The following is a 16,306-nucleotide window of genomic DNA, read 5'->3' as shown; positions in this document are numbered from 1 at the left end:
GAATATTCATAATAATATTTGGGCCAATACATTGCTTTAATTTGGCATATCTGGTTGGGGGGGGCATATGAAGAATGATGGCCAGAATCTTCTTATTCTACCATCTTGCTGATGTCATCCTCAACTACTGTTTTTTGCCAAAGGTAAAAAGACAGTTCAATTAGAGAAATAATAGTCTTTTTATCAAATGGTTTGGGTTAATTGGATATATATATGCGATGAAATGAATCTTAACCCATTCTTCACACTGCATACATAAATTTACAAATTGAATTGCGGGCAAAATTGTAAAACCTGTAACTATAAAATTTCTAGAAGAAAGCAGAAAATCTTTGTGACCTTGGGTTAGACAAAGGTTTTTTGATATGATGCAAAAATCATGATCCATAAAGAAAAATCTGATATATTGAACTTCATCAGAATTTAAAACTTCTGCTCTTCAAAAGATTCTGTTAAAAAGTAAAAACACTTCAGATGGTAGGTTTTATGTAAATTAGAATGAGTAAATGAAACTGGTGTGAACTTAAGGTTTTAAATATATAGAAATAAATATAGAAATAAATATAGATGTAAATGTGTAAATATAAATTCCCTAACTCATCACTCTGAAGGCCTTGGAGCAGTGACACCCTATATCAATAGTCACACTAGATCTGGGTTTTTAAATACCATTCTTCTATTCATTTATTCAGGGATCCTTGAAGAAATTATTTATTTTAGGGCTGGGGTAGGATAAGAACAATATAAGTCTAGGTGTTCAAATTGATGGGGACATGCCAAAGGGACACAGAAGTCATCTTAAGGGGGCTTCTGTTGTTCAAATCTAAGATAATTTGTGCAACAAAATGAGTGATACTAACAGGCTATTGCTAATTTGCTAAATAAGAAATTGATTAATGCATATCAATGGACATAATAAATTGAAAGTTTGGAGAAATAAAATATCAACATAGTCTCAAAGTATCTCCCTCCCAAGAAAAACTTGTAAGTTACACAAGAAAGAAGAATAACTTTATAAATCCTAATAGATAGCACTTTAGTAAATGATCAAAGTTAACGTCACCAGTAATGAGTAATGAGACAAGTCATTGTGTGCCATCTAATAAAACACAAAAAGAAGCACATTTTATCACTTCTGTCATATTCCTTTCAAAGATGTTTAACCTGTCTAATCATGAGGAAACATCAAACAAATCAAAATCAAGGGATGTTTTACAAAATAAGTGGTCTATAATCTTCAAAAATGTCAAAGTCACAAAAATCAGGGAAAGACAGTCACTTTTACAATGTAGGAAGACTTAAATAGACAAAACAACTAAATACATGTAATCCTGAACTGCAACCTTTTACTGAAAAGGACATTAGAACAATTTGGAAAACTTGGAAAGTCTGAATGACATTACAATATGTATCAATTTTAATTTTCCAAGTTTGACGGTTGTATTACGGTTTTCACAGTTACCAAAATATTCAAGGATAATGGAGCATCATATTAGCAATGTGTTCTTAGATGGTTTATATTGTTTTTACTTCCTGTAAGTTTGAATTTGTTTAAAAAATGAAGACTGATTGTAACAGTTGTTCAACTAAGCCTCAATGAAAAATGAGCATAGAGTCATCAGAGCCCTTACCAGAGAGAGGACAAGACGAGGAGGGTGAAACTGGCAAGACCCAAAGACAGACGAGATGAAGGGGCAGCAATAGCAGGTGGAGACTAAGATGACTGTCATTTTGTAAGGCCTGGAAGATTGAGAAGATATTGGAGCCCCATTAAAAAAAGTAAAAATGTGTAAGTCAGGCAGAAGATTAGGGTTGAGTAAGGACAAGAATGAGTTTGCATTTTGGATATTTTGGACATGTTTGAGTTGAAAGAGTAGTTCACAGCATGCTCAGACTCCAGGTTCCTCTGAGGATATGGATAAGAGCAGATGCTAAACACAATATGTGTGTGTTGGAGCAGGGCAGATCAATGCTGGACTTGGCTTGTGCTGGGTCCACCTCCAATAACTGTCTGAACGTGCTGCATTCCTACATAAGTTATCCTCTTTCCCAGGACCCTGATTGTCCACACCTGTGAGGAATGAGCCTAAATATATAACTGATTATTCTTGGAAGTTTGCCAAGAGTAAAAGCTAAAGCCAGAAACTCTCCAAGCTGTCTCCAGAGCATAATGTATTTTCAGCTCACACAAATCCCCTGTTGCCAAATGATCTGTCAATGGCCTGGATTGTTAAAGGGATGGAATGCATTTCAGATGCACAAATGTGTCCTTTGATAACCTTGTTATTTAGTTCTCTATATAAAGGCAATTTGTGGCCCCAGTACTTTATCTTGGCATCTGAGACTCTCTCTAAATATAATTCTGTAGCCCCATTTCCTTTCCTTTCCTATGTAAGACCCATTGTCCTTTATGTTGTCAAAGTTTGTCTTGCTTTTTCCCACTTTTGAGACTTTCCTCATCTTGTGGGTTGAAATTCAACTCATCGTGTCTATAGAAAGCATTGTGCTAGGCACTCTAGAGGCACTTATTTGATTAAACCATGACCTGTGTCCTCAAGGAATTTGTAGTCACAATAGAAATATATAAGGGAGCAGGGGATCTTTATGAAGGCAGATGTGGGAAAGGAGTGGGCATGTAGACTCAAGACTGGACAGATTCTTACTTTTAAAATTATGATGTGAAGACATCAAACCAATCCGTCCCCCAAATCTCCCATTTACAACTGGCTGCTCCCACTACCTGAAGAGTACATATTATGTATACCATCTTCACCATCCCTCATTCTTCATGCCTCAAATAAAAATAAACACTTCCCTCAGAGTGGCTTTTCCTGATCCACCCCTGCCACTAACTACAGTACAATAAATGAGAAGATCTATATGCACACTTTTCTTTTTTCCTCAGGGAAAATGGCTGGGGTATTATAAAGAATTGGAAGTAAAAGATCAAGAAGTCTCAGAATCTCAAAGCTGGAATGGAGTTTCGCCAGGCCGGGCCCTTGCATGGCAGATGAAGAAACTGAGGTCCAGACAGGGAAAATAGCTTACCAAATACCACACAGCAGTTCAGATGACTTTGACTCGAAGAAATACAAATCTCCATCCAAACTGGCTTACACAAAAAGAGAAGTTATTGGTGCATATAATTGAATATTCCAAAGGTGTATATCTAACTTTAGATAAGACTTGATCTGGGACCCCAATGATGAGACTGGGATTGGGATTGGGATTAAGGTCACTTTCTCTCTCCCTCCCTCCCTTCCTCCCTCTTCTCCTCTTCCTCTATCCCTCCCTCTATGGCTTCCTATTGTGGCACCAAAGCAGGCCCTAAGACACCCAGAACTACAATTACATATTTCTCCACTGGACACCATTTCCCCAATAATCCAACCAATGCTCCGGAAGTTGGTTTTGTTGGCCTTAGCTTGGCCCTCACATGGCTTGGTGTGCAGTATACCTCTGAACTCATTATTGTGGTCACTGCAATGGGATATACAGACTTGTTTGAAGCAAACAGAGCTAGCCTGAGAGCTGGGAGTCAGATCAGTTCACCCAAACCTCATGGCTGAGAAATGTTGGATGCTATTGTGAAGAGGAGAGAAAATGGATACTGGGGATACAATCCATTGTTGTCCACCACAGAAAGTTACTGGCAAAGTCAGAGCTACAGGCCAAGTCTCCCAGATCTGTTTAATGGTGTCACCACATTCTGGAAAAGCCAGCTAAGTTTCTGTGGCACCAAGACTTAGCCACATGGCTGGTGGCACTTTGCATTCAAACAATTCTATACTGACTCTGAAGTGGCAAAGCTAAATTCACCATTCCTCAGGCAAAGAGAAAGTAACCCCAGGACCTGAATCCAGACAGAGATGAGGTACAAGAAGAAGAGAGGTGATCAAAATAAGCTACATATCTAAATCAGGAATGAGAAGTAGAGGACCCGGTAATAACTGTCCCACGTGTGCTGCCAGTGGAATTGAATCAGCATAATTGATTTAATCTACATGAAGTGAGACAGGTCTCCTGGAAAACTGCCTATGAGTAGATCAGCAAGACCCATAATAGGCATATCAAATGAAAATAAAGTGCGACTAAAGGTGGAGTTCTTCCAACCTGAAATACCCAGGGCAAACAGAGACTGGCTGGTTGGAAGAGCAGGGAGAAGGATGGCAGGTGTGATTTAGTCCAAGGGGGCCATAGCTCAGAGCTGGCTACATTAGGAATCTTTATTTGTGTATTATATTAAAAATGAAGTACAAACAGAATGCATTTTATTCACAGTAACATACAATTTAAAAAGTGTTTACTTCTTGGTTTAATCACAAAAATATTATATCTGCTAATCCCCAAGAGGGATTTCCGGTCCTATAATGATAACTCCTTTTGGCTCATAATTCTATCACCAAATAAGTAGGAATGACTCAAGTCCTTTGATAATATTCGTCTCCATCATTCCTAACTAAATGTTCTCTTGGAGAGAAGGGGTAGGGAGTTATAGGACGATTCTACCTTATGAAGACCCTTTTCTGGCATATACTCAGTAAAAAAAAACTTTCAAGTCTTTCGCAAGGCTATCCCTAGTCCTGGCCCACCTTTCAAACTCAATCTCTTTCATCCCTATTGCAACAAGCCCAAAGCAGTTTTTCTATACAGTTTCTATGCTTAGCCAATGTGGTTTCATGCAGGCTATCTTTTACCTTTCCCACATCTATGAGCTAGATTCAGATGTTGGTGTCTCTAGTTTGTGATCTCTAGATTAAAGTTCCACCTTTTTGATGAAGTCTTCTTTGGTTCCCAACAAGAAGACATGACCCCTATTTCCTGTGGTCACCTCATCATTTTGCTTCTCTTTCTCTTAGATTACTTGTTACATGTCTTGCTTTGCATTATTGTGATTCATGCAGCCATCTTATCTTTCATTTTGATCTCTTGATTTCCAAGGCAGAAGTGACACATGATTCATCCCTGTAGTCCCCTGATGCCTCGCCTGGATGGATTTCTTGAAGATATTTTACAGGGCAGAAACTGTGTGTATTTTATTAACTAAGGTACCCTGAACAAGTACAGTCGGATACCACAGGAAGGTAGATAAATGAGTAAATAAATGGAGACCGACCCTGGGTTCATTCTCTGATGGCATTCCCTAAAACCTTATTTTCATTGCCCCAGCTCTGAGCCTTTCACTGTGAAAGCTATTTGTCATCCTCAACCCAGAAGAACCTTCACTTATTAAATTACCATGACCCTGGACAGTTACTAATCTGTGAGGCAATTTCAGGCCAACATTCTTGGTGGCACTAATCATCTGGAAAAGTTATTGTGAAGTGACATCCAGCTGGTAACATGCCTTGGAGTGGGATGTTCCCAAGAAAGTTGTCTAGATTTAAAAAATAGACTCTGAAGTCATCAGTTACAGAAATAGATTCTGGTACAAGAGACCATTTGGTGGGGGTTGTTTTGTTTTCACCTGTGCTCTTGCTGCCAACTTACCCATGGACTCCAGCTACCCAAACTGCCCTACCCCTGTCCAAGGTAATAGCGCATCTCCCAGGAGCAAATGGCATACACGAAGATATGAAGACAAAAGACTTGTCTTCAGGGAAAACTAATCAACAACCCATATGTGTCATTAAAACTAAAGTGGAATTCAGTGTTATATTAACCACTAAAAATATGTATTCTAGAATTAAGGTTTAAGGTTTGGAACTAGCTCCCTTCGTTGAGGGACCTTGAGAAATTTATCTGACCTGAGCCTCAGTGAACTTATCTGTAAACTGATGACAGCAATAGTATCTACCACATAGAATTGTTTTAAAAATTAAGTAAATCATGCAAGGAAAGTCATTAGCAGAGTACCTGGCACATAATGGCATCGAAAATGTTAGCTATTATTTACCTCCTTTATGATCATTATTATTAAAGTTTTTGTGCTAAAATTCCTGGTTGATAGTTAAGAAGAGCCATAGGACAGGTTCTTAACCATCATCTTTCCTGAAACTGAAATAGTCATGGGCCATCAAGACCCTTCTACTACCTGCAAGAATGCCTATTTTCCCACATCTTTGAAAGAATGTCCCTCATCTTTTTGTCAGGTCCCTTGGATCTTTCATTAATAGATTCCAAGGAACAGAGCTAGAAACATAAGTTGGAAAAATATGCTGGGACTAGTTTCATCTCAATATAATGGAAGAATTTTCTTACAAATAGGACTGTCTAAATATGAGACGGATGGCCTCTGGAGGTAGTAAATTCCCCATCAAAGGAACTATTCAGGCAAAAAAAGCTCGGTGAACTTACTGGAAATACTGTGAAATAATTCTGATATCATATACAGAATTGAACTAAAAGACCTATGAGAACTTGACTAATCCTAGGATTCAATTCTATCTCTTTTTTTTTTTCACTCTTAACACTTCCTTGCAGAAAAATAATTCAGTAACATTGAAAAGCATCTGAAACACATTCCAGCTAGGGACCTGCTTTGTGAAACAGAGTGTTTTGCAAAGCAAAGATTCCCAAACTGTTACCTTTGGCTAATAGAAAAGAATTTCTAGTAAACACACTACCAACACCTACAAAACTCAAACTTGAGAGTCAAAGAAAATTCTGTTTACTCACTCTTATTTTAAAAAAGCTTTCACTGAATTGCTTAGCTATATGAACCTTAAGTTGAATTAAATTCAGGAGCAAGATATATCATTTAAAAATGCTTTCCTTCTATCTTTTAATATAGCATGCTTTCTGCCTTTGGAACGTGTCTTTTATCTTCTGGGGAGGATAGAATCTCTCAACCTAATCAAAGAGTACTTATTAGATGCTGTGGTATAAAAAAGAATTTGTGTGCTCTGTGTCCCAGATTCCTGGCAGGGAGCTTCCAAAACCCCTGGAATTTCTTAAGTGACAGAAGTGTCTTTGTAATGCAAATAAAGTGACTAATCGTGCTTAAATAACTTTAGGGTGGAACTTAGCCATGATAAAGACCAACCAGGTGATTAAAGGATACTGACCCTTGGGTCAGACCAATCTCTGTGGAGAAGCTGGGGGCTAGATCTTGAATTCAATTACATGGCCAAGATGTAATCAATCATGCCTATATAATGGAACACAATAAAAACTTCGTTACCAAAGCTCAATGAAGCTTCCTGATTGGTGAATATATTGGTGTTCTAGGAGGGTGACATGGCCTAACTCCATAGGAAGAGGGCATGGAAAGTCTTAATTCAGGATGCTGCCAGATCTCACCCTATATGTATCCTTTATAATAAGTTGTAAACGTAAGTAGAGCAATTCCCTGCGCTCTACGAGTCATTTTAGGGAATCATCAAAACTGAGAGGGTCAGGGAAGCCCCTAAACTTATAACCATTTGGCCCTTAAACCCTTAACCAGTTGGTTATAAGTATAGCCTGGGGACATTTGAAGGGTGGTTAGAACCTCAAGTTCTGCTTTCCAAATTTTGCAGTGTTATTCAGATGCATTCTGTATGTGCTCCTTAGGGGTAGCTGGGGACCTGGATGGTCATTCATCACCAAAGTTCATTTCTCAAAGTAGTCTGTATGTTGTTTAAAACCAAATCCACACGTGTGCAGCTTGGAGGCTGAGATCCAGAGTTCACCCACAACAACTTCATGGGATCCCTTTGTCAAGCTTCCTCCTCTCCACACTTCCGCACTCTCTCCCAGGACCCCTTTCTATCTGGCTAGAAATCCAGTGTTTTGGTCTCCCTAGAGGACTGTGCATTTCTCACCATTGAGTGTGCTGCCAGGGACAAATGGTGGAGGATAGAGAGAAAGAGAGAGAAGCAATGGGAACTTCCCCTACTCCTCAGAAAATAGGGTTGAAAGAAGGCTCCATCTTCCTCAGAATTTTAGATGCCTGACTAGCTACTGATGCCACAATGTTTTCTATCCACATTACATGAGCAATATATTCTAGGATTCCGGTGCCTTGAAACTAAAGGCAAAAAAATCACCAACACATCAGTCTTTTTTTTTTTTTTTAAGCTTTGTAATATATATTTTTTATTAACATATAATGTATTAATTGTTTCAGGGTACAGGTCTGTGATTCATCAGTCTTACACAATTCACAGCACTCACCATAACACATACCGCCCACAGTGTCCATCGCCCAGCCACCCACTTCCTCCTACCCCCTCCCTTCAGCAACCCTCAGTTTCTTTCCTGAGATTAAGAGTCTCTTACAGTTTGTCTCCCTCTCTGGTTTCATCTTGTTTCATTTTTCCCTCCCTTTCTCTATGATCCTCTGTCTTATTTCTCAAATTCCTCATATCAGTGAGATCATATAATTGTCTTTCTCTGATTGACTTATTTCGCTTAGCATAATGCCCTCTAGGTTCTATCCACGTCATTGCAAATGGCAAGATTTTGTGGGGGGCTTTGATGGCTGCATAATATTCATACACACACACACACACACACATACACACACACATACACATCACGTCTTTTTTATCCATTCATCTATTGATGGACACCTAGTTTCTTTCCATAGTCTGCCTATTGTGGACATTGCTGCTGTAAACATTCGAGTGCACGTGCCCCTTTGGATCACTACATTTGTATCTTTAGGGTGAATACCCAGTAACCAACACATCAATCTTACTTCACATTTTCTTCCTCAGTCAGCCTGATATCATTTACTCTTTGGAGTCCTCAGATAGTCATTCCATCCATTCTGTCCAGGGCTTTTAGTTATACTAAAAACAGTTATACTAGTTATTCTAGTTATACTAGAAACAGGATGCAACATGATTATCCCATCTTAACTGGAAATATTTTGTACATTTCTAAATTTTTGTATAAATAATCTCAGACTGTATCATTCACTTAAATTAATATTTTTTTAGTTTTATATTACCATATTATCTTATAAACACATGTCTTACTGCTATATGTAGTTCCTTACTAATACATGTTTAGTTTGTTTCTAACTTTTTACGATTATAAACAATAGTATAATGAACATCCTTAAAACATGCTTTAGCAAGACAGGAAACAACAAGCATTAGAGAGGATGTGGAGAAAGGGGAACCCTCGTACACTGTTGGTGGGAATGCAAGTTGGTGCAGCCACTTTGGAGAACAGTGTGGAGATTCCTCAAGAAATTAAAAATAGAGCTTCCCTATGACCCTGCAATTGCACTCCTGGGTATTTACCCCAAAGATACAGATGTAGTGAAAAGAAGGGCCATCTGTATCCCAATGTTTATAGCAGCAATGGCCACGGTCGCCAAACTGTGGAAAGAACCAAGGTGCTCTTCAATGGACAAATGGATAAGGAAGATATGGTCCATACACACTATGGAGTATTATGCCTCCATCAGAAAGGATGAATACCCAACTTTTGTAGCAACATGGACGGGACTGGAAGAGATTATGCTGAGTGAAATAAGTCAAGCAGAAAGAGTCAATTATCATATGGTTTCACTTATTTGTGGAGCATAACAAATAACACAGAGGACATGAGGAGATGGAGAGAAGAAGGGAATTGAGGGAAATTGGAAGGGGAGATGAACCATGAGAGACTATAGATTCTGAAAAACAACCTGAGGGTTTTGAAGGGGCAGGGGGTGGTAAGTTGGGAGACCCAGGTGGTGGGTATTATGGAGGGCATGTATTGCAGAGAGCACTGGGTGTGTTGCATAAACAATGAATTCTGTTACACTGAAAAGAAATAAAATAAAATTAAATTAAATTTAAAAACGTGTTTTCTTGTATCTGTTGTAAGAGTTTTTCTAGAACATATGCCTAGAAGTGTCACTGCTGAGTAAAAAGATATATCCTGTGTATTATAAAATGCTCTCTAAAGTAGTTGTACCAACAAAAACTCCTGCTGGCAATGGATAGATATTCTCTACTCCTCCCCATACCCTTGCAAACAAATTGTGTTGTTATATTTTTAAAATATTTTCCAGCCTCATGGGTGCAAAATGGTATCTTGCGATTATTTTAGTTTGTAGCTCTCATTTGTAGCTCTCTTTTAAATCATTTTATGACTGCAAAAACGTATATGTACACTATAAAAGTAGTATAGCTAACACAGAAATATAGAAAACTTGACAGAAAATAGAAAAGTATAAAGAACATTTTTTTAAAATCCAATAGACCAAATTAATACAAGTGATTATCCCACAGAGGGAGGATAGTTAAGACTGTGCACCATGGTCAAAGGGGATTTAGCTTTGTTTTTTTTTTAAAATAAAAAATATATTCATGCATTTTTTATAATCAAAAATTAATTTACTATGTGTGGTGATAGACGTTAACTAGATTTTGTAGCAATCATTTAGTAATATATACAAATAACAAATCATTATGTTGTATACCCAAAACAAATATAGTATTATGTGTGAACTATATCTCAATTTTTAAAATTAATTTAAAAATAAATTGTGATAATTTTGTTTGGCTATCTTTCCATTTGATATGTTATTAAAGGTTTATATGTTATTACATAGATACAAATAAACTATATTTACAACCCAAATTTGGGTTTTGGTACTCAAACCATAATAATTTATTTTTTAAAACTTTGTAAATGTTTTTTTTTTTAAAGATTTTATTTATTTATTTGACAGAGAGAAAGATCACAAGTAGGCAGAGAGGCAGGCAGAGAAAGAGGGGGAAGCAGGCTCCCTGCTGAGCAGAGAGCCTGATGTGAGGCTCGATCCCAGGACCCTGAGATCATGACCTGAGCTGAAGGCATCAGCTTAACCCACTGAGCCATCCAGGTGTCCTGTAAATGTTTTTAAAACTCTCTCCATAGAGGCTTTATTTTTATGTTGAGACATAGTTGACATATAATAAGGTGTGAGTTTTAAGTATGCGATATATTGATTTGCTACATTTATATATTGCTGTATGACTGCTACCTTTGTTAGCTAAACTTCAATCACATCACATAATCATCATTTCTTTTTTGTGGTGAGAACATTTAAATCTACTCTTAGCAGCTTTAAAGAGCACAATATACTGTGGTTAACTGTAGTCACAATGCTGTGCTGTAGATCTCCAGAATTTACTCAACTTCTAACCCTTCTAACATCTCCCCAATTCTTCACCTCCATTCTCTGTTTCTATGACTCCCATGTAAGTGAAATCATACAGAATTTGTCTTTCTCTGCCTGACTTACCTCACTTAGCATAATGCCCTCAAGATCCATCTATGTTGTCCCAAACGGCAGAATTTCCTCCTGCCTTTTTTTTTTTTTTTAAGGATTTATTTATTTTTGAGAAAGAGAGAGAGCACAAGCAAGGGGCAGGGGTAGAGGGAGAAGCAGGTCTCCTGGCTGAGCAGGGAGTCCGATGCCGAGCTCCATCCTAGGACCATCATGACCTGAGCTGAAGACAGATACTTAAGCGACTGAGCACCCAGACATCTGAATTTCCCTCTTTCTCATGGTTGACGGCTATTCCCTGTGTCTGTGTCTGTGAGACATCTTCTTTATCTGCTCATCCATTGACAGACACCTAGGTTGTTTCCATATCTTGTCAAATGTGAATAATGATACAATAAACAAGGGAGTTCAGATATCTCTTTGAGATACTGAATTCATTTCCTTTGGATACATATTCAGAAGCTCGATCATATGGCAGTTCTATTTTAAATTTTTTGAGGAACCTCCATACTGCTTTCCTTAATGGCTGTAGCAACTTACATTCCCACCAAAAATGCACAAACTTTCCTTACTCTCCCCATCTTCACCAACTTTTATCTCCTGCTTTTTTGGTTATAAGTATCTTAACAAGTATGAGGTGATATCTCATTGTGGTTTTGACTGACGTTTTTCCCGATGATTAGTGATGTTTAACATTTTTCTCATGAATCTTTTCATATATCTGTATCTTCTTTGGAAATATGTCTATTCGTTTTCTCTGCTCATTTTTGAATTGGATTGTTTGGGGCTTTTTATTGTTGTTATTGCACTGTACGCATTTTTTATATATTTTGATATTAGCCATTTGTCCAATATGATTTCCAAGTATTTACTACCATTCCATAGCTTGTTTTTTCATATTGTTGTTTCTTTTGCTGTGTAAAATCTTTTTAGTTTGATGTAGTCCCAGTTATTTATTGTTGCTTCTTTTTTTTCTTGTGGTTTTGGACTCCTATCCAAAAAATTGTTGCCAAAACCTGATGTTTTCTTCTAGAAGTTTTATGGTTTCGGATCTTATGTTCAGATCTTTAGTCCATTTTGTGTTAGCTTTTGTGAGTGATATAAGATTGGGGTCCAGTTTCATTCTTCTGCGTGTTGTCATTCAGTTTTCCCAACATCATTCATTGAAGAGACTATCCTTCCCCTATTGAATATTCTTTGCTCCTCTTGTCAAATAATAGTTGACCAAATATAGAAGTGTTTAATTCTGGGCTCTCTATTCTGTTCATTGGTCTATGTTTCTATTTTTTATGTTAGCACCATACTGTTTTAATTATTAAAGTTTTGAAATATAGTTTGAAATCAGAAATTATGGTACTTCTGGCTTTGTTCTTCTTTCTCAGGATTGCTATGGCTCTTCAGTCTTTCATGGTTCCATACAAATTGTAGAATTTTATTTTCTGTTTCTGGAAAAATGTCATTGGGATTTTGATAAGGATTACAATGAATTTATACATGGCTTTGGACAGTATAAACATTTTAACATTATTAATTCTTCTGACTCATGAAAACAGGACAGTTTTCCATTTGTTTGTGTCTTCTTCAATTTCTTTCATCAGTCTTGTAGTTTTCGTTGTATAGGTCTTTCGCTTCCTTGGTTAAATTTATTCCTAAGTATTTTATTGTTTTTGTAAACATCTTTAATGGTTGCACAAAGACCCATTTGTGTATGTGCATTATAATTTACTAACCATTCACCCCTGAAGGATGTTGGAGTTAGTTTCAGTTTTTCTCCTTGGAGGAAAAAATAACACTTCAAAGGACATCTTTGTCAACATTCTGGATAATTTCCTTAAGTTAAATTCCCAGGAGAGGAATTAATGTATTGAAGTGTATAAACATTGCTAAGGCTCTTAATATATCCTGCCTTATTATTTTCAGAAAGACTGGGTCACTTCAACCAGCAGTACATTAGAGCAGCTTGCCAGGATTCAGAAGTTTTACTTTTTAACAATTCTCTATTTTTTTTTTTAGTTTCTCATAAAAGAAATCCATAAAATAGCTCTTCAATTTATCTAAGACATAGCTTCATTATAGAAAGAAGAAGAGTGTGTATGTGAGAGAGAGAGAGAGAGAGAGAGCGAGTGAGGGAGTAAGAGAGAAAGAGAGAGACAGAGACAGAGGCAGAGACAGAGACAAGAGAAATAGCTCTTCTCCCAGCTAAAATAGAGTAAAGGCAGTGGGCAAACACCGACCAAATCAGCTCCCAGGAAGGGCAAATAAAACAAAATCAACTTTCTTCTTGGTAGAAAGCTTTGTTTTTCAACTACGTATTACTTCAACTGTCACGTTACTTCTCTTAATCTAAGACCACCCTCTAAGCCCCAGCCACAGGAGGGTCAGACAACAAACGTCATTGGTAATAGCATCTGAACAAAGTCCACTTGCTCAATCCCGCAAGAGAGTGGAAGAAACTGGAACTCCAGTCCAGTATGGAAGAACTAAACTTTACCCCAAATAACACAGAATGCTCATTTATTTTACAACAAGACATTTTAAACTTCTTAGAAGTGCTTTTATCAAGTGGTTGAATTCAAAACGTCATTCCATATTATATAAATAAAAAAACAGCTTTTTGCACCCAAGAAACACACTCACAGTTGGTTTTGTGGTTGTTGTTGTTGTTGTTTGCACCTTGTTTTTTTCACGTAATAACATAAGCTAGCGATTACTCTATAGCAGTACAAAGAGGGAGTTCTCAGTGTCTTATTTAGAAACAAATTTTTACATTGAGGTAAAACATAACATAAAATTAACCATCTTAACCATTTTAAATGTATAGTGCAGTAGTGTTAACTATATATACATGGTTATACAATCAATCTCTAGAATTTATTTATCCTGAAAAACTGTATGCACTGAACAACTTCCCCTCTCCCGTCCCCTAGCCCCCAGCAACCACCATTCTTTTTCCCCGTAGGTTCTTTTTGGAACATTTGAAATATATGAAAATCAAACTTACATAAAATGTGTCACATAAAGCAATTCATAATTCTCGAAGCTAATATAAAACACTGAACATAGACCCACTTTGCAAAGATGAAAATAATCTGTGAGTTCACTATTGAAAATCCTGTTCACAATAATACTTCCAATTTTTCACTACGCGTATTTTTCAGTTATTGGTATGATAACATTTAGACAATTTTTATCTTTCTTTTTTACTTAACTTTTTAATGTAAGCATTTTACCTACCATTCATCACTCACCATAGCACTGTTTTTTAATACCTGCACATAGATTATAATACACATTATAATATACATTATAATTTGCTATTTGCCTTTATTTATCTAGAGAGTTCCTATCAGGCAGGTACTATGATCATCTCCATTTTACAGATAAGACTGCTGCACAGAGTTTGGTATCCTACATCAAGCATGAAAAAAAAAAAAAAAATCTAAATAGTGATCCTTAACTGCTAACTGTGATTTCCATAGAAACTGAGAGCCCAAATAATCACTGTTTTAAAACCTCAGTTACCTTGTTTTAGTTGAGCTGGTGTCCATTTCCATGGAAACAGATGTGATAGCAGGAGAGGAGTGAGAACTGGCTTTGGTGAGCATCAGAAACAATTGTTGCCTGAGAGCAGGACTCTCGGTTCCTAAATTGCACCTGCCCAGCCCCCGGCATAAGCCACGCAGCTGGAGATTATAGATTATTGATTTTGGAACGTAAAAAGAAGAGTTCTGCCATATTTGACACCCAACTCCCCAGCTGAGCCTTGCAAGTCAGTCTAAATAATTTAGACAAAATTAGATTTGTTTTTAACCCAGTTTGCAGAGAGACTATGTAGTTAGCATCAACATTTTTGAGATAATAATATCCTACTTCATTCATAGGAAAAAAAAGCTTACTTTCATCAAAATGTGATTATGATTAAGTGACCCGTGTTCTGTGCGTATCAACAAAGGGTAAGAATTTTATAACTATGGTTTCACACCTTAAGAAATTATCATCTCTAACTTCAGGCACATATATTTTAATGTTTTACTATGGAAAATTTAAAATGTCCATTAAACTAGACAGAATAAACCATGGAAAAGCAAACTTTACCCTATAGGCCAAAGCTGGACTGCCTCCTGTTTTTGTAAAGTCTTACTGGAACACAACAGCATTCATTCATTGACACATCGTCCGTGATTGCCTCCGTGTTACAACCTCACCACTGGGTAGTTGCAACCGAGAGTACACCGCCTGAAAGCCTGAAATATTTACGATCTGACCCTTTAAGAAAAAAAAAAGTGTACAGGCCCCGATCTAATGAACCCCGTCTATCTATCACTCAGCTTCAGCAAGTCCCAGCACATGAGATGCATATGCAAGCAGGTAAGCTCTATTGTTTTGTCTCCCTTTGTGCCACTTAAAAACATTCAATGATTTATACAGCATAAATATCAAGAGTCAAAAATAGTTGCAACTCCAGACATGATAACTAAATCAGCAAATGTTTGGATAGCAACGTGGTCTTGCTGTCATTCCTCCTGCCTTTCTTGACTGGTGTCCCTGTGGACTTAGGCCCGAGGAAAACAGTGCCGGGCAGGTGGCGTGGAGATGACCCAGGGCTGAGATGTAAAGGTGCTTCAGAAGGGTGGGGGGCAGCTTGAAAGGGAAGGAAGAACCAAAAGCTGACTAGGAAATCTTCAGAATCTTCTCCCCATCACTGCAAGCCCTGCCCAACACACACTGTTTTCAAGATTTCCTTATATCCAACATTAGTGTAGGCATGAGACTAGGCGTATGTGGCTAGAACACAGAGCCAGCGGAGGAGGCTTCTGCTCTGATGCTAGCGTGCTGTGCCATGCTGGGTATGTCATTCATCAGTGCTGGGCAAATCAGTCCATGGGAGACTTGGTTTGCCTGAAATAAAAGGACATCATCCCCACTCTCAAAATTTGGAGGATCAGATGGGAAGGATATGCATAAGTGTGCTTTTTAGAGACCTGTCATTCGCCTACATGGTAGATACGAGGGATAACTGGTTGAGACCATCTAAAAGACACTCAAGAATTTGGAATGAAATAAACTAACAACAAGACAAAGGGAGAAAAGCCCTTCCTTTGTTTTCTTCCATGTCTTTTGACTTTTTTCAATGCTTTTAGTTTTATCCATTTATTTTACCCTCAGAAC

General features: G+C 37.5%; 1 long non-coding RNA gene across 1 annotated transcript in view; it reads right to left on the bottom strand.

Annotated features, from left to right (window-relative positions):
* Nucleotides 1–14,739, bottom strand: part of LOC116580190 — a 53,527-nt gene extending 38,788 nt beyond the window's left edge. The window contains exon 1 of the long non-coding RNA XR_004281541.1: nt 14,660–14,739. This is a non-coding gene — a long non-coding RNA (uncharacterized LOC116580190). The remainder of the gene's footprint in view (nt 1–14,659) is intronic.
* Nucleotides 14,740–16,306: the final 1,567 nt, after the last annotated feature.

This window comes from Mustela erminea, chromosome 19 (genome assembly GCF_009829155.1).
Source record: "Mustela erminea isolate mMusErm1 chromosome 19, mMusErm1.Pri, whole genome shotgun sequence".
Taxonomy (NCBI): Eukaryota; Metazoa; Chordata; class Mammalia; order Carnivora; family Mustelidae; genus Mustela; species Mustela erminea.
Note: the sequence above shows the minus strand (reverse complement) of the source record. Positions and strands in the feature narration are given on the sequence as shown.